This window comes from Rhineura floridana, chromosome 18, assembly GCF_030035675.1.
Source record: "Rhineura floridana isolate rRhiFlo1 chromosome 18, rRhiFlo1.hap2, whole genome shotgun sequence".
NCBI lineage: Eukaryota > Metazoa > Chordata > Lepidosauria > Squamata > Rhineuridae > Rhineura > Rhineura floridana.
In genome coordinates, this window is record NC_084497.1 from 3,929,658 (window position 1) to 3,949,286 (window position 19,629).

The window sequence follows — 19,629 nt, forward strand, 5'->3', positions numbered from 1 at the left end:
CACCATCCCTGCTCAGGATGGGGAAGATACTGAATTCGGCTTGCATTCCAAGCCTGATCTGTCAAATCCGCGCTTTCTAAAACGACACGAGAACCAAACCACAGCCGTCCTTCAAAAGTCACACTTAGCCAAATTTTGCGATGCCGTTCTCTGACCAAACAACATTCAGAGAAATGCATATATTAAGGGAAAGTGTGTATGCACCATGACAGCCCCTGCAGCAGCCCAGTTTGATACTGTGGCTAAAAAAATGACCCCCACATTTCCTGGTCTGGGGCAACATCACACAACAGGATCCGCTGCAGGCTCTGGTCCAAAACAAGCAGTGAGAAGAAAATGCCAAAGCAAAGGTCAAACATGAGAGAGAGAGAGAGCGAAGTCCTGAGTCAAACCTAATCCAATGACAGAGTCGGCAACTAGGAAGATCCATTAGAAGCCCGGCTGTGGGAGCAGAAAGGCATCCGTAGTTCAAGCAACCAACAGGCCTCAACTAAAGGTTTATGAGGCCTGCCCTCCTTGGCCTCTCCCAAAACCATCTGCACGTGCTCTCCAGGAACCCTTTACCCATTGCTCAGTGGCAAAGGCATTTTTGGACAGTATTTCCACAAATATATTTCTGTTGTTGCTATGCGCCTTCAAGTCGATTGCCACTTACGGCGACCCTATGAACCAGTGACCTCCAAGAGCATCTGTCTTGAACCATCCTGTTCAGATCTTGTAAGTTCAGGTCTGTGGCTTCCTTGATGGAACCAATCCATCTCTTGTTTGGCCTTCCTCTTTTTCTGCTCCCTTCTGTTTTTCCCAGCATTATTTTCTTCTCTAGTGAATCCTGTCTTCTCATTACTCTCCCCTAATCTATGCCTTTTTGTAACTGCTGTTTGGTTGTAGAGCTGCATCACATAATTTGGTGACGTTTTTAATAGTTGTTTTATTTAAAGATGTTTTGCTTTAATGTGTGTTTTGTTTTTAAGATGATTCAAAGTGCTTTTAGTGTTTTCGTTTGCCACCCTGGGCTCTCTTCCGGGAGGAAGTGTGGGATAGAAATTTAATAAAATCAAATAAAAATGAATAATAATTATAAATTAGAAGTGTGGGTTTCGAAGGAGGGCTGACTTTGGCTCCTCATATTCTTTCAAAAAATGCAAATTTGACAGATTCAGCTTCAAATGTGAAGTGAATTGAATTTCTTTCCTGTCCCTACCATCCAGGTGACTGTGTTATCTAGCATTCACCTTGATTTGTTTGATTAAAGTTTGCTGGGAGGTTGTACAGCGGTGGCTGTTTATTGAGCACTGTTTCCGATTTGTTTCCGGAGAGGTTGGACGACATCACATCAAACCATTGTCATCCCACACTTTCTAGAGCATTTCCTTCCTTCCTCAGCTGATGTCCTGCCTCCCTTCTTTTTAAACATCATCACCTTCCTTCCTGTTGAACATAATTTAAAAACAATTCCCCCTCATTTCCTTCCATCTGTGTTACTACCAGGGATGGGCGAATCGGTCCGTTTCAGTCTCTCCTATTTTTTGTTTCACTCTAAACTTCAGGTCTCCACATTCCCACATCAGGTTGCAAATCCTTTTTAAAAAAAATCCTCACAGACATTCATCCACGTTTTAGTGCGAATTTCTCTTAACATGCTAGGGATAATTAGGAAAGGTACTGAAAATAAAACAGCAGATATCATAATGCCGTTGTATAAATCTATGGTGCGGCCGCATTTGGAATACTGTGTACAGTTCTGGTCGCCTCATCTCAAAAAGGATATTCTAGAGTTGGAAAAGGTTCAGAAGAGGGCAACCAGAATGATCAAGGGGATGGAGCGACTCCCTTACGAGGAAAGGTTGCAGCATTTGGGGCTTTTTAGTTTAGACAAAAGGCAGGTCAGAGGAGACATGATAGAAGTGTATAAAATTATGCATGGCATTGAGAAAGTGGATAGAGAAAAGTTCTTCTCCCTCTCTCATAACACTAGAACTCATGGACATTCAAAGAAGCTGAATGTTGGAAGATTCAGGACAGACAAAAGGAAGTACTTCTTTACTCAGCGCATAGTTAAACTATGGAATTTGCTCCCACAAGACACAGTAATGGCCACCAGCTTGGATGGCTTTAAAAGAAGATTAGACAAATTCATGGAGGACAGGGCTATCAATGGCTACTAGCCATGATGGCTGTGCTCTGCCACCCTAGTCAGAGGCAGTATGTTTCTGAAAACCACTTCCCGGAAGCCTCAGAAGTGGAGAGTGTTCTTGCACTCAGGTCCTGCTTGCGGGCTTCCCCCAGGCACCTGGTTGGCCACTGTGAGAACAGGATGCTGGACTAGATGGGCCACTGGCCTGATCCAGCAGGCTCTTCTTATGTTCTTATGTTCTTAACACGCATACGATTTGTATGCAGTTTTCCCAAATAGGCCCATTTTTTGCAAAAGGCAATTTTCCCTAATAGAACAAATGTTGGATTTCCCCTCCCCCCAAAATCTGCATTTGTATGCACACTGTAGAAGCATTTTTGCACACATCGCATGGCTAGAAAACAGCATTGCAAAATTCAGAGAGGTGCGAATTTCCAAGGAGAGCTATGCTTTGGTTTGCGTATTGTTTCAGAAAGTGTGGGTTACAGAAGTTTGCCTTTAAATGCAAACTGTTTCAAAGACCTCCCCTCCCTGTCTCTAGCTACCTGTGCATCTGCAATAGAAGTAAAAGGAAAAAGAACTCTCTGTCTCTCTTCCCCCCCTAAAAATGCGAGGAGAACCCTCCAAGACAGACAGCAGACAGTAATATGCTTCAGACAAGTTTGGCAGGCCAGCAGCTGCGGACAGATGGGTGTTTCCATGTGAGACCTTGCGGATGGTGGGCCAGTTAATCCCTCCAAACCTGGAGAAAAAGCTCAGGTTTCGCAGCCACAACAGATGTGTAAAATTTAACTCTCCTTTCTAATCCTCAACAAGCTCCAAATCTCAGCCTGGATGGAAAAAACATGCAACTCAGGTTGAGGTGGATTGGGGGCCACCATCTGTCTATAGCCTTGCCTTGTAAACACTTATAATAGCAACATTAGCGTCTCTATAGTAACAGTAGAGAAAGCAAGAAGAAGGAGATTCGAGGGGAGAGCCTTGGGTGGATTCACCGCGGAGGTGGAGAGGGAGGGTTGCCTGCAAAAAAGAAAAAGAAAAAAATGTGGGTGCTGACTGAGGAAGAATAAATAAAGAGGCCAAATCCTGCAGATAAATGTGTGGCGTGCATCCCCCACATTGCAGAAAGCCCTGCTTTAAAAAAGTAAAAATGAATTGGGGAGGTCCCTCCAACCACAGGGATCGCAGTTCCGCAAAAGGAGACCTTGTCATTTCCAGAGTGTAACTTCTGGAGATTGTGTGTGTGTTGGTTGAAACTTGACAATGGTGGCATTGGAGGGGGAGGAAAGGGAAGAGACTTTTTTTTTTTTTAAATGAAAGGGAAATTCAAAATGCCTGTTTTAAGAACTGCTAGCTAGGGGAAAAGAAAACAACCAAAGGGCAGAGAGAGAACATGTATACTTTACATTTGCACAATGAGAACTAGTGTAGTGTGATGATTAGAGTGTCAGACTAGGGCTGCGGACATCTGGATTCAAATCCCTGTTCAGCCACGAAGTTTACGATGGGGCTTTGAGCCAATTTTTCTCTCCCTGTGCTTGGAATGAATTGGTTTGGTTTAACGGAGTTCACTGAATTAGTTCAAAAATGTCTGAACACCTAAAGCCCCCATAATTTCTGGATAAAGCGAACGTGAATTCAGTTCAGTTTGGGATAGAACTTCAAACAATTTCTTGTTTATCTTCAAGTGCATCCTCTTACATGGGTTTTTGACTCTAGACTCTTTGGGCCTTGAAGTTTAAAGATCATGATGGTATTGAGAAATAAATGAAACCACTCACATTCTGCTGCGTCTGTGCGTGTTCGGATATTTTCTTAGTCTTCTTAAGTCAGCTTTTATTCTTCAGCCTAGGAGCTTGGAACGTTCTGAACACTGGAATAATAATAATAATAATAATAATGATGATGATGATGATAAAATTTGCCGAGGATCATTTAGATGAACTGCGAAACTGAACTGTGCGAACGGAAAGTGAACCAAACTGGTTCATTTTGTGAACGGACAAACGTAAACTGGAATTGGTTCCCTTTTGGACATGTCAGATCTGAACTAGACCTGTTCCTTTGCAAAATGAACTTTCCAAGCTCTGCTCTTAGTTACACTTGTAACCTTTCCACCAAATCATGCTAAAAAAAAGGGAATAAGATCCAAAGTAAAATACAGAATCAAAGATATAAAAACAATGCCAGCAAGGCATTACTGTTATTATTTATTGCATTATATTTATATCCCACTCATTTACTCAGTTAGTGGTTAGAGTGTCGGACTGGGACCTGAGAAACCCAGGTTCGAATCCCTGCTCGACCATGAAGCTCACTGGGGGACCTTGGGGTGGGGGTGTTAAGTGAGTCATCTGGGCGGTTTGCATTAATGAAAATACAAAATACACTTTAAAAAGATTAAGCCAGTGATTAACAATGCACATCAGCGCATAAAGCAACTTCAACGTCAGCAGAAACACAGCTGAATAGCATCAGTTTAAAATCAGAACAAAGGAAAGAATTGTGGGGAAGAATTTGGTGTAAATTACAAACATCCACATTGTATACCTATTTTTTTTAAAAAAAGAACGAAAAAAAAAATTGGTTTTATTACAACCCGAATGCCATCAAATGATTGAGAATCTGAGTGCTTTTCACAGACATGCCACAGACCATCTGAATGAAGCTCACGGGCCAGTTTGAGAACACTTAAGGGCGAGCACGGCCGGCAAGTTTGAGTTCTGCCCAGAAATGGGCCAGTAGCCAATGGAGCTGCTGTAAAATTGGAGGATTGTTGCAAGGGTAAAGTGTGTGTGTGTGTGTGTGTGTGTGTGTAAACATGACCTCTGTGCCAAACGCACCATGCATTTCAAACACACCATACATTTCAAACACAGGAATCCTGGGAACTGTAGTTTATCCTCTCACAAAGCTACAGTTCCCAACACCCTTTGAAAACTATAGTTCTCAGGATTCTTTGGGGTGAGTCATGTGCTTTAAATAAATAAATCTCAGACAGGAAGTAACTCTGTGTTGTGTGAAGAAGTACTTCTCTTTTTCTGTCCTGAATTTCCCACCAATCAGCTTAATTAATTGGATGGCCCCAAATTCTAATGTTATGGGAAGGGTGTCCTTCTATCTCTCACTTTATGCATACTCTTATACACCTCTGTCCTTGCTCTGAATCATCTTCTCCCACAACCCCCCCCTAAAAAGTCCCAAATGCTGCAACTTTTGGAGTTGCGCCAACCTTTTGATCATTTTGGTTGCCCTTTTCAAAACCTTTCTCAGCTCTTATGGTCCTCTTTTTGAGGTGTTCCTCTGTTCCTCTGCTGGGCATTTTATTTTTATTTACTTTGCAATTAACTTCTTGGTTTAAACAGTAACCTTGCACTGAACCGACGACGATCCTAATCCTGTTTATTTATTTATTTATTTAAAGAATGGTTATTCACGAGGACTCAGACCTGGAGCACTGGACAGTGAAAGAGATCCCTGGTATTGATTTTGACTGAATGTATTAACCAATCTCATCCGGCATTGAGTAGGTGTGTGGCACAGAGGGAGTTGTGCTATTTTTTTTCTTCAGAGTTGTTGACAGATCATGTCTCATCCAAACACGGAAAGAACAATTGCGGATCATTAGGAATTTTAGCCAAAAAAGTCCCCCACAAGCCTCAGTTCTGAATTAGCCACGGTTTGAAATTTAAATCCGGCATTCAAATCCAATTTGGGCTGAGTGGCTCCTATGCTAACACTGGGCAAATGACAGCCCTGGAGTTATCAAGCCAGAGAGATGGACACGGGCCCTTTCCAAAATGGCTTGGAGTGAATCATAGAATCATAGAATAGTAGAGTTGGAAGGGGCCTACAAGAATTCTGATTGTTGGAGGTGTCATCGGGGCAGCAGGACTCTGGGGCAGGCATCGAGACCCCCACTTAGCAGGAGCAGGAGCTCCCCCCCAAAGTGACAGGCCTGGCTTGTCACATGTTAAAGTAAAGGAAGTAATATACATTACCTTCTAAAGGTGTGCGTAGGGCAGCATATGAATGTTAAGTCCAAAGTCTAAAATTACCAGTTAAGGTTGCTGGGAAGTTGTAGCTCTATGAGGGGAAAACCACCATCCCTAGGATCCTTTGAGGGGAGTCATGCGATTTAAATGTGGGTTGAATGTACTTTAAATGTATGGATCTGCCCTAAGTGCATCGCTGCTGGTCATATCCTGAACGACTCTCTGAGCAACTCCTTGTTCTTGCTTGTAAAACGGAGTAAGGGATGGCCTACCTTACAGGGTTATTCTGAAGGCGAATCACTTCACCAGCGTCGAACTCCGAGGAAGGACTTCAGCCCAGAAGGCCGCAGTCTCTCTTGCACTCCCTTGTTGGAGTCAACAGTTGTTGAGATAGTCAAGGCTTCTCCTGAATGGAGGCTTCTCTCACAGGAGGTGAAGCTAGCCACCCAGCTGCAACTCTGTGCGAGGCTGTTTCAGGAACTGCCTCTTGCTGAAGCAACATTTGAGCTTTGCACCTGTGGGATTTCTGGCTTCAGATCCCTCTGGAGCTGTCCAAGGTGCTGAACATCTGCCATAACTTGCTTTAGGAGAACTTGGACTTTGCCAGACTTTTACTTTGCCCTGCTTGACCTTGCCTGACTCTGCTATGATGGCCCTTGCTTGGGTTTGGAACAGAACTCTCACACAGCTGGGGCCACTGTTTGCAACAGGGCAGGGAGTGAACTGAGGCAGAGTGAAAGGGCCGTAGCTCAGCGGCAGAGCACCTGCCTTGCATGCGGAAGGTCCCAACTTCAATCCTCAATGGCATCTCCAGGTAGGTCTAGGAGGGACTCCCTGTCTGAAACCCTGGAGAGCAGCTGCCAGTCAGTGTGGACAATGCTGACCAAGACACAGTTCTCCAACCAACGTTTACAAAAGTGCATGTATTAGAGGGAAAGTGTGCCCAAAAATGACTATATTACTGAAAATGACATACAAGAAAAATGCATTAGGAGAAATTCCTTCCAAAAATGTGTGCTAGTCGAAACTGCATTTAAAAATTTTGTTTATTAGGACAGTTTTGTTGTTGTTATGTGCCTCCAAGTCGACTACGACTTATGGCGACCCTACGAATCAGCGACCTCCAAGAGCATCTGTCGTGAACCGCCCTGTACAGATCTTGTAAGTTCAGGTCTGTGGCTTCCTTGATGGAATCGATCCATCTCTTGTTTGGCCTTCCTCTTTTTCTACTCCCTGCTGTTTTTCCAAGCATTCTAGAGAAAAATGTCTTCTTCTCATGATGTGTCCGAAGTATGATAACCTCAGTTTCATCATTTGGGCTTCTAGTGATAGTTCTGGTTTAATTTGTTCAAAATCCCAATTATTTGTCTTTTTCGTGGTCCATGGTATCGGCAAAGCTCTCCTCCAACACCACATTTTTGCTGCTAGGCTGAGAATGTGATCCTTGTTATGCCTTCTCCCATAACAACAGACATTCCTAGGAGCCAATCAGAATGAAAGGGGAGAGGGTTAGCTACTGAGAAGTCTTCTCAGTAGCTGACTCACCTCCTTTCACTCTGATTGGCTCCAGTCAGCAGGAAAGGACAAGGAAGCATGTTAGAAGACTCTTCTCAGTGGCTAACACACTCCCCTTTCACACTGATTGGCTCGTAGGATGTCGGAGGCCTGGAGGGTCTAAGACTCCCCCAGACCCTGGATACCCCTGCTCCTTCCCCCCAACTTTAATTATCAGACTGTTTGTGTACTTCTTTTCTTTCCAGATTTGTCAATCATGACGGCCTTTGGTTAGAAAGGGATAACGTTCTTCCGGGGTTCATTTCTTTATGTCACGTTGGGGGCTCTGGAGGTGGGTCAGGGTGGGAAACAAAAGGCCTTCAAAGAACAGGTGAGCCAGGTAGGCCCGGCTGCAGAAAGGCCAGGGTTGAAAATGTCATTATTTTGAAGTTGTTTTCCACATTGGCTTCAGGTCTCTCTTTTGGGTAATTAGCAACCCAAGCTGAGTTTAGGGAAGGAAACAGTCTGTGCACGCGCCTCAGGCAGAGGGAATGAGTTTGGACTTCACCCTTTGCTGACCCAATTCTTGCAACCCATCTGATTAATTCCCCTCGCTCACATGACAGGTGGTGGCAACCTGGCTGAGCTCTGGAGGTTGCCAAGGGAACCACTGCAGTTTCCACACGGCAAGGTGAGAAAGCGCAGGCATCGCTAGGACCAAGGCCAGGAAAACAAATCTCGGAGGGGATCACCTTTTAGCCTTGAGCGCACAAGCCACCACCGAGACGCCTTTCCTTAAGGCACAAGAACAAAAATCTCCCTCCCACTCTAAATAAAAACAAAACAAATCCCAGCTTTATTTCTGTGCCGTTAAGAAGTGGTCGGCAACATGCAACTATCTTACGTTCAGTCACCAGGAGGGATGGAAAGATCTGCCAGTGTTTCTTCTTCCACTTCTCATGTTTCCAGACTTAAATTCAATTCTCCTCATACTTTGCAGCATTGTGATATGGGGGGGGGGGTTGGTTCCTTTTTAAACCCAAATGAAAATTCATCTGCATTTTAGGGCACATTTCTCCCAATAAACACGTTTTTGCATGCGATTTTGACTAACGTACTCATTGCAAGCAATTTCTCCTGATATAATGTATTTTTGCATGTGGATTTCACTAATAGATTCATCTTTATGCAGAGGAACTTTATCACCAAATTCAAAGTATAAATTTCAAAGGATGGCTAAAGTTAATAAAATAAAGAAAAGTGTCCAGTTTTAATCTCAAGTAATTTAAGTGTATATTTATGGGTCAAGTTCTGTGTGTTGCTTTCAAATCTCTCTCTCTCTCTCTCTTTCTGTGTGTGTGTGTGTATGTGTGTGTGTGTGTGTGTGTATATATATATATATATATATATATATATATATATATATATAAGCTAAACTGATGAAACTGAGGTTATCCTACTTTGGAGGCATAATGAGAAGACACGAGAAAAGACAATAATGCTGGGAAAAACAGAAGGGAGTAGAAAAAGAGGAAGGCCAAACAAGAGATGGATTGATTCCACACAGGAAGCCACAGACCTGAACTTACAAGATCTGAACAGGGTGGTTTATAACAGATGCTATTGGAGGTCGCTGATTCATAGGGTTGCCATAAGTTGCAATCGACTTGAAGGCACATAACAACAGTGTATATGGAATATATAAAAATATCAACTGACATAGCCAACATTGTTGTGACAAACCAAATGTAACATCCATGATTTAACATACATTATTTCTCCCAATACACACATTTTTGTATGCGGTTTTGACTAATGCACTCATGTTTTGCAAGCAATTGCTCCTAATATAATGTGCTTGAGTATGTTATTTTCACTAATAGACTCATATTTATGAAGAGGAACTGCATTCAGAGAAGTATAAATTTCAAAGGATGGCTGTGTTTTGGTTTTCACATTGTCTGGGAAAGTGTAAATATGAGAGAGTTGCCTTTAAATGTGAACTGAATCAAATTTCTCCACACTCTCAGTAATCCCTAACTTGGAATCTCAGTGCCATCCGGTCACATTGTAGGATCATATTCCGCTCAGTCTTGTTCAGAGTAGACCCACTAAAATAAATGAACCTAAGTTAGTTGTGTCTATTAACTGCAATGGGTCTACTGTGAGTAGGACTAGCGGTTGAATACACCCACAGAAGTTATAAGCTTGGAAGGGACCTTAGAGGCCATCTAGGCCAACCCCTTGCAAATACAGCATCTCCAACAGATGGCAGAAGGGTCTTTGTTTATTTTATTTAACAAAATTTATATACTGCTTGATTGTGAAAAACTTCTAAGTGGTTTACGAAAAAAATAAAATAAAAAGTTTAAAAACAAGTAATTAAAAACAATTTAAAGACAATTAAAACAGCAACAGATTAAAAAGAGATTAAAACACATCAGCATCTATGTGTCTGGATAGGCTTGCCTAAACAAACAAATAAAACAGCTTTAAGCAGGTGCCGAAAGGAATACAGCAAAGTCACCTGCTGGATGTCAAGAGGCAGGGAGTTCCAAAGAGTAGGTGCTGCCACACTACAAGAATGATTTCTTGCAAGTGCGGAATGGGTATTATGTTGTACCTGTAACAGGGCCAGTTCTGTAGATCGAAGCACTCGAGTGGGCGCATATGGGAGTAAGGCAGTCCCACAAGCAAACTGGCCCCCAACCTGTTAAGGGCTTCATATACTACTAGTAACACCTTGAACTTGGCCCGGGAACAAATCGTCAGCCAGTGCAGATCCCTGAGCAGAGGTGCTGTATGCTGACCGGGTCTCACTCCTGTCAGCAGTCTGGCTGCAGCATCCTGAACTAACTGCAGTTTCCGGGTCAAGTGCAAGGAAAGCCCCATGGAGAGTGCATTGCAGTAGTCCAGTCTTGTGAGGATACCCCTGTTTCTTCCTGATCTACAATTTCCAAAGTGGTTAAACCATCAATCTCTTTCCAGGGAACTCTGGGAACTGTAGCTCTGTGAGGGGGATCGGGGGCTCCCCTCAGCACCCTTCACAAAACTGCATTTCCCAGGATTGTTTGGGGGAAGCCATGACTGTTTAAAGTGGTATCACACTGCTTTAAATGTCTATAGTGCAGATGGGGCCTCAGAGCAGACCAGTTGAAATTAATTGACTGGCCCATTAACTTCAGTGGGTTTATTCTGAGTAGAACTGAAAGAGATACAACTTCTTATTCCTCAGGAGGAATATTTTCTTAGAGAACTTCCAACGCAGCCAGTTTCCAGCCCTTCTGAACCCCCTCCACAAGCGCAGAAACAGAGCCTGTTTACCTTGCACATGGCAAGAGAACACCACCAGGCCTCACCTCCAGCAATCAGTCGAGTGTTCAGCTGTTGTTTTTCATTTGAGGCCATTGCCCTGCAAGCACTCTCTCCTCTTGGAGCCTGAACTCTACGCCTACACCTGCAGCAGGAGCAGAGCTGGTCATTTCGTGGCTCCCGGGGAAGCGTGCCGAATCAAGCAGCCACAAGGATGAGATGGGGGGGTCTTTCCCAGAGTGGGGGAATGGATCTGTGCTCCTGAGACAATCAGAGTCATACACTCCTGTGCACATCCAAAGGGTGCTGGACGCTTCCTTGAGTGGCTGGAGCAATCTCTTGCCCCTCTCTGCTGCCTGAATGATGTGTTGCTCAGATCCAACAGGGGTGAGCAAAGGGTCTTTCCTTATTTTGGAAGGGAAAGGATGGCAGTCCAGAGCTTAATCCAATGGGGATGACTCTGTATCTTCTTGATTGACAGGCCCTGACCAACTCAGCCCCATCCAGGCCTTTCGTTGAGGCTGTTCCTGGGAGCCCTTGGCAGCGCGCGCAGGTCTGAAGCTGGCTGCAAAAGTGCATTCTTGGTTTGTGCCTGCAATACCTGAGTCATTTTTGTTATGAAAAGCCATGTTCATTTAATTAGTCATTAAAATGGCATTTGTTTCCTCATCTGTTCATAAAAATGGCATCCGTTTTCACTGCCCGCTGTCCCGTGCCTGTGGGGCCTACCCAGTTAAGGAGGTCAAAAATAAAGGCACCAACTCTCTTCGGCTGTGGGTCTGGCTTTGTTACAGAAATGTTACTTTACATTCTCTGGTGAAGGGCTCAGTTTCTTCCTGCCCCACATCTTTGAGCAGACCTCTCCTTCCCAGGGCCGCTTCAGGGTCCCAGCAGAGGCTCTGCGCCAGTGAAGACAGGGGTCTTCGTCCTCAGAGCCTTTGGCAAGCTTAAAGCAAGGGCTCCTATGACTCCCCAGGGTGCAAGGGGGCCAGAGAAGCCTGGGCTACCAGGTTCTCTGCTCTGGCTACTGGTGGTGCCTGGAGGGTCCATGTCAGTGGGGCCGCGGAATGAGTTTTAAGTCTAACCTTTCAAGGAGCTTTCCAAGGTGCTGAAACCTATTCCCCAAATAGGTGCTGGGGCATTGCCTGTGGATCGGGGCTGTCTCTGTTGCCTTTTCAGCACCCACTGAAGACCTTCCTCTTTCAACAAGCCTTTTAAGTAGAGACCTTTATTATCCCAGTCCACATCCGTATCAGAACTGTTTTTAAAAGATGTTTTAAAAGATGTTTTGTTTTCAAGATATTTTTAAATATGTTTTTTAAGATGTTTTGATTTTAAGGTGTTTTTTTTTGTGCTTTAGTGCTAGTTTGCCACCCTGGGCTCTCTTTGGGAGGAGGGGTGGGATATAAATTTAAATTTAGATTTTAACAAACGCATATACAACAAAACATTTTGACAACAAATATTAAAATATACCCATACCCTCCAAGATCATAAGGGAGACGACTTCACCTTTTGTCACCCCAAAATTCTGTAAATCCATAATTTCTATTGGGCATGCAATTTCTGGTTATAATATTCCAAATAAAATCCATCCGTTCCACCTTGAAACAGTCTTGGCTTCATTTGCCAGATGTGCATCTCACAAAATGTGCAAGTTTTGCCGTTGCTGCAACCTCCCAAAGTCCATTTGGTAATGGAAGGTAAAGAAGGGTGTTGCTGTTAACTTTAGGGATGGAAGGATCTGCTAGTTTTGGTTCTCTTCATTTCTAATTTTTTGCAATCTTAAATAAAGTTCTTTAGCGGCAATTCCTGCAGCAATTTGCACTTTTTTTAAAAAATCCTTATTTAAATTCACCAAATTATCAGGTGAATTTCTCCCAAGAAATACATCTTTGTACGGAATCATATCTAATATAGACATTTTGACAAGGCAATTTCCCTTAATATAATTCATGTTTGTATGCTATTTTCACCAATATATGTGTTTTTATAAACACACTCCCCCTAATATATGCACTTGTGTAAACATTGGTTGGCGAACGGCATGGCAAAATTCAGATGAGTGCAAATTTCAAAGGATGGCTCTGCTTCCGTTTTCATATTACACCGGAAAGTGCGAATGTGACAAATTCGGCTTTAAATGTGAATTGAATCAAATTTCTCCCACACCCTTAGTTAATATACATGAAATTGATTCTCTGTGTTCAGATCTCACTGATTTTTTGTTAAATTTTTAATTTTAAAAAAACAAAGGTAGAGAAGGCTGGCTTCTACACACACACCCATCCTCCATCTGGGCAAAGATGGGGCAGGATTAGAGTTCATGAACGCACTTCCAGCCAGGCAAAACTACTTAAAGAGTATTTAACTCTTTAAGCAGGGCCAGTGAGGGGTGTGGCCTAGGAAAAGAGGGTGTGGCCTGAGGAGAATCCCCAGAGACCTGCACTTCCTTGCAGCCTCCACTCAATCTCAAGCAGTTTTTTGTTGCTGTTGTGTGCCTTCAAGTCGATTTCAACGTATGGCGACCCTATGATTCAGCAACCTCCAGTAGCATCTGTCGTGAACTACCCTGTTCAGATAACCTCAGTTTCATCATTTTAGCTTCTAGTGATCATTCTGGTTTAATTTGTTCTGACACCCAATTATTTGTCTTTTTTGCAGTCCATGGTATGTGCAAAGCTCTCCTCCAACACCACATTTCAAAGGAGTTGATTTTTCTCTTACCCGCTTTTTTCACTGTCCAGCTTTCACATCCACACAGAGATTGGGAATACCATGGTCAAGTTGGAAATACAGGGAAGAAAAACACCACACGATAGGACTGACCGTTAAACCAGTCTGGGAATTTAGCTCTGGGAGAGGAACAGGGATCTCCAGACAACTCTCCACACCCTTTGCAAACTACAGTTCCCAGGATTCTTTGGGGGAAGCCATGACTGTTTAAAGTGGTATCGTCCTGCTTAAATGTAGAGTGCAGGTGGGGCCTTCGCCATCCCATTCTTTTCAGTGGCTCTACTCTGAGCAGGATACAACCCAGCGATACAAGATCTCAAGTTTAAGGAAGTGCAGTGCCTTCCAGATGTTGCTGGATTACAACTCCCGCCATTGCCGGACAGTCAGCCACGCTGGGCGTTGGGGCTCTCTGGAGTTGTAGTTCCGCAACATCCAGAGGGCAGTGGCTTGGCTTCCCCTCCGCCTGTTGTGAACAGACGGCACTATTTTATCTTCATAGGGATCGGCACTCAAAGCCTGGACGTTGGAATTAGAAGGAAAGGATGAAGATGTCTCATCCAGAAATGAGAGAAGGAACTGCTGTAGCCGGAGATTTTGTGACCCAATCAGGCCCTGGCGCAGAGGAGGTATGCATGGGGTGGTGGTGGAGGAGGCAATCAAGAAGCTTTGCCGTTGGTTAAAGAGACCCTCCTCAAGAGAAGGTTCTCGAAGGAAATGGAAAACTGACCTCCCCCCCTTTTATCCACACACATTGAAGCTCCCAGCTTTAAACAACATGAAGAGCTCTACTTAAAACATAATAAGGAGTGGAGAGGAAGTCTCCCTCCCCCAGAGCGGGTCCCAGCCCCCTTCCCCCCCCATGCTACAAAAGTCACCAACAGCAACTGTCTCCGAGACCCTGACTTCGCTCTCCATCACCTCAAACAATCATTTGGCCTAATGACCCAGGGGAGACCTGAAATGGCAGGAAATCTTGGCAGTGTTGAAAAAAGAGCAAGAGTCCTTGCAGGGACATAAGAAGGTGCGTTACACCAACTCAGGCCCTTGGCCCATCTAGCTCAGTATTGTCTACACTGACTGGCAGCAGGCATCCAAGGTTTCAGGTGGTACTCTCCCAGCTCTAGGGAGATGCAAGGGATTGAACCGGGGACCTTTGGCATGCAAGGCAGATGATCCTAAGTGTTGGTACTTACCTATAAAGCCTTATACGGCGCGGGACCACGATATCTGTCGGAACGCCTCTCCCGATATGAACCGGCCCGTACACAATGGTCTACTACGAAGGCCCTCCTCCGGGTTCCGACTCATAGGAAGCCCAGAGAGTGGTGACAAGATCTAGGGCCTTCTCAGTGGTGGCCCCCGAACTATGGAATGGTCTCCCCGAGGAGGTGCGCCTGGCGCCGACACTATCATCTTTTCGGCGCCAGGTTAAAACCTTTCTCTTCTCTGAGGCATTTTAATTCCTGTTAATTGTAAATTATTATATTTTGATTTTAGACTGTACAGTTTTGTGTACAGTTTTGTGTTATTTTTATTGTGTTTTTAATGTTCACCGCCCAGAGAGCTGTTGCTAGTCGGGCAGTATATAAGCTTAATTAAATAAATAAATAATAATAAATCTACCATTGAGCTATGGGCCCTTCCTCAAAGAGCCAGTGTGGTGTAGTGGTTAGAGTGTTGGCTGTGGACCTAGGAGTCCAGAGTTCAAATCCCTGCTCAGCCATGAAGCTCACTGGGTGACCTTGGGCCAGCCTAACCTACCTCACAGGGATGTTGTGAGGATAAAATTGGGAGCGGAGTGCACCAGTTGACTGGCCACGTAGTACAGAAGAAGGAACCCATCTTCAAACCAGAGGGCTGACCCTTTCAGAGGCTCGAATATCTTAATGCACCTGATTGTGTGGCTGTTTACACCGACATGTGAACCTGTACCTCATGCTCACGGAAATATCGCTTTGGGGGTCTTGAGATGATTGCACACCACAGTGGGCCTTGCAATGCATCGCCGTCAGTTTTTGAAATGGTCAGTTTGTCTTGCAATTAACAAGTGTGTGTGGGTGTGGGGAGGTTGCATTCAGAACTGACGCCAGAAACCAAGGGGTGAGGCAGGTCAGACGTTGCAGGACCACGGAGAGCTCCAAGCGAGCAACGTTTCCCCAGGAAATGTAAATTTAGACACAATCCAATTACCACTGGAAGTTGGTTGCTGGAGGAAGCCTTCAGCTTGCATTTAGATATGGTAAAATGTTCATTTCAGAGAATAATGAGGCTTCCGCTTATTTTATATCTGTGACCGCTGGAGAAAATGTCTTGCACATCTGCTAGCGAAGGAGGGGAGTTGCCTTAAACCACTGTAGGCTTTCTTTGGGTGGTGTTCAAGACTAGTCCTAGCCCCATCTGCACTATACATTTCAATCAGTGTTACACCACTTTAAACAGTCCCCCCCCCAAGAATCCTGGGAACCATAACACCAACCAATATGAGTTTATTTTGAATTATTTTGAAGTATTTAAGTCGGTTAATGTTGTATGATCTATATGATGATGTTTGATTCTGTTCAATAATGGTGTGAAATGAATAAAGATTGATTTTTTTTTAAAAAAATTAACCTCTCCATGAAAATAACAGGCAAAAATGCATTCTGTTAGGAGGAATGGCTTGCAGAAATGTGTGTGTCTGTCCAAATGGCAGACAAAACTCTGTTTAGCGGGAGAAATTCCCCCCTAAAATGTTAGAGAATTTTCATGAGGATTTTTTTTTAAAAGCCTTCTCTCTTGCTGTTTAATGAAATAAGCCACCAACACCCCCCTTCTCCAAATTCTCCAATTCTCCCCTTCTCCAAATCCTCTCTTTTGAGCTTTAGAGATTATAAATGGCAGATCCGGCTCTTTCCCGGTGGACAGGCATCACCGAGGGAGGAGGCTGCCTGGCGATCCGTGCCCACCACTTGCCGACAAATATTAGCAGGCCAGAACTCTCACTCACAAGGGCTGGACGGGGAGGGGGTGTGTGAGGGTGTCAAAAAGCACAAGCTAACTTGGTCCGCCAGGCACCATCCTTAAACCTCGGTTCGGCACCAGGTAAAAACTTCTAGCTCCTTCCAGGCCTTTAATTATACGTTTTTGCTGCTGTTTATTGGGTCTGTTTTATGGGTTATGGTTGCCTGGCTTTTGTTGTAACCTGCTGTCCCTTTTTTAAATTTGGTGTCAAGCTTTATAGCAGTGATTCTCAAACAGTGCGCCCAGGCACACTGGTGCGCCCTAAGAGGTGGCTAGGTGTGCCTCAAATATTATGAAAGTATATTTTAAAAATGAGAAGAAACCCATTTGTATAGGGTAAGTAACAGTTTTCTATAGTTTATTTCTATTCATAGTTTAAAATATATTATTATATTTTTAATTTTGTACACAAAGTGTGCCAGAAAATTTTTATATATTTTACAGTGCGCCGCAAACCAAAAAAGTTTGAGAACCACTGCTTTATAGCCTTAAAATGTTATAAGTCGCTTAGGGACTCCTTATAAGGCAAGTAACATGGTGGCTTGGGGCCTGGGGCTGACGAAAGCTGTAATAATAAAGTTAAAATAACAGCAACGAGTCCCTTGAGGAGCCACAAATTGCATTCAACTCATGTTTACTCAGAGCAGACCCACTGAAACTAATGACTGTGACTAACTTGCATGCAGGAAGTCCCAGGTTCAATCCCCTATGGCGCCTCCAGGGAAGGCTGGAAGAACCTCCCTGCCTGAAACACTGGAGAGCTGCTGCCAGTCAGTGTAGACAATACTGAGCTAGATAAACGAAAAGCCTGGCTAAGGATAAGGTAGGCAGCTTCCTATATTCCTATGTAATCTGTGTTTGGGGCTGGATGAAATGTTTCCTCTCTACAAAATGAATAATTTAACCAGAATTCCCTGCATGTAGAAAGCTAGCATGCACGGCAAAGGAAAGGATTTGCGACATCTCTTGGCCCCGCCTCTTGGATCTCAGGCTTTGGGAAAGTGGAGGTCCATGCTCCAACCAGGATAGTGATAAACCACAGACAGAGGCCAGAAAACAGGGTCTGATTTTACTAAACAACGAGCCATTGGCTGAGGCACAAACAAAGGTATCCAATCCTGCAAAATGACATTCCCCTCCCCTTCACTCAAGCCACAGTACTGCGATGAGGGTCGAAGCCTGCAAATTCTGCATTCGTCCTGGTGGATGGAAGCTAACCGGGCCTGGCTGGAGTCTCTTCTGTTAAAATCCATTTGTTTTACTTTATTTTCTCCGTTGGTCTCTTCCGCTCTGCATTTCTGCAGCACCACCAGATCAAAATGAACGTCTAATTGAGGGTATTATGAAAGAGCCTTTTGTCTGCCAGGGACAAGAGCGGCTCAGAGTCTCATAATCTAGCAATGATAGAAATGGACGCGCGCCCCCAACCACAGATCTGCCAGCAATCACTTGCCTTTGGAGGGAGAGGGCGATGGGCTAGGTTATTAAGCTTTGGCACAAACAAGGCAGAACCAGGAAAGAGGTTCTAACTTGGATGGAAAAGGCTGACATCGGACACTTGTCAGTCTTAGGCATATGGGGAGAAATTCGATTCAGTTTGAAATTAGCAACTTGCCAAATTTGTATTTTCCAAAATAATGGGTTGTTTTATATTCAACTAAGTCCTGCTCAGAGCAGACCCATTGCAATGAAGTGCGACCTGTCTAGTCACTTCAATGGGTCTACTCTGAGCAGGACTAGCATTCAATACCACCCAATACGTAAACACAGGCATCCTTTGAAATGTGCATTTCTCTGATTGTTGCAGGACTGTTTTCCAGCCAGGTAACGTGTACCAAAATGCATGCATGCCTAAAAATGCATATATTTGTGAAAATATACAGAAATGCATTATAGCAGGGAAACTGCATATAAAAAATGGCACAATTTTCCCTAAAATGCTAATGAGGGATCTTAAAAAATATAAAATAAATCACACACTGATGTGAAATATGGAGAACTGAACAGAGACTGCACTATAAAGCAGAATTAGATATCAGAAATATTGCTTGAATTACTGGATTCAATGTCTACACGTTTATCTCCTGTTACTAGCAAACTCCTTGATGGTGTTGATGGGATGCTATCCCCAGGATTCCCTGCCGCTTCTTCTGCAGTTACAGACTTCTCACTCTCCACAACTTGGCTTTTTTGAAGTAGGAACGAATAGGTACTCCTTGCACTCTGATTGGCTCCCATCAGCAGGGAAGGACAAGGAAGCAAGTTAGAAGACTCTTCTCAGTGGCTAACACATTCCCCTTTCATGCTGATTGGCTCATAGGAAGCTGGAGACATAGGGACCCTGCTGGGACCTGACTCCCAAAAAAGTAAAGGGTCTAAGACCCTCTGAGGCCCTGGATGACTACACCTCTGTTTCAACTGTGCTTTGCAATCAAGACAGGACTTGGTAAGGGGGATCCATTTTGCAAAAGGGGAACAGTAAACACAATTTCATCCTTGTGTGCCTCCCAGGAATATTTGGGGTGCCTGGACCTTCCATATTTAAGCTCAGCAGAACCCTGCCTGGATTGCAATTCTGTTTTTCGGAACCTTTGTATCTTGCCTTTTAATTGTTCCATCATGGAAAATCCAAATGTGGTTTCATTGTCACCCATCCAGGCACTCAGGAACAGGCTTAATTTGAAAGAGGGAGGTCTGAGCCTTTGCCAGGTCAGGGGTGCAAAATGGGCAGGGGGGAATGAGGATAAGGCACAAGCGTTTTTAGCATGTGTTTAAATTGTTTTAAACTGTGTTTTGAATTGTTTTTAAAAGATGTGTTTTAAATTTGTATATTTGTTTTTAATGTTTTTAGTTATTGTAAACCGCCCACGGAGCTTCAGCTATGGGATGGTATATACATACAATAAATAAATAAGTGCATTCCAGAAATGTCAATTGCAAAATGGGCAAAGGGGACAT

At 43.9% G+C, this 19,629-nt stretch overlaps 1 long non-coding RNA gene across 2 annotated transcripts; it reads left to right on the forward strand.

Annotated features, from left to right (window-relative positions):
* Positions 1 to 412: 412 nt before the first annotated feature.
* On the forward strand, positions 413 to 19,478 carry LOC133372436 (uncharacterized). 2 transcript variants are annotated; one of them, XR_009759491.1, is made up of 5 exons: positions 413 to 717; positions 5,559 to 5,664; positions 11,417 to 11,519; positions 14,171 to 14,297; positions 18,766 to 19,478. It is a non-coding gene; the product is annotated as an uncharacterized LOC133372436 (long non-coding RNA). The 2 variants fall into 2 exon arrangements; XR_009759490.1 differs by lacking the exons at positions 14,171 to 14,297; positions 18,766 to 19,478 and having other exon boundaries at positions 11,417 to 11,687.
* Positions 19,479 to 19,629: the final 151 nt, after the last annotated feature.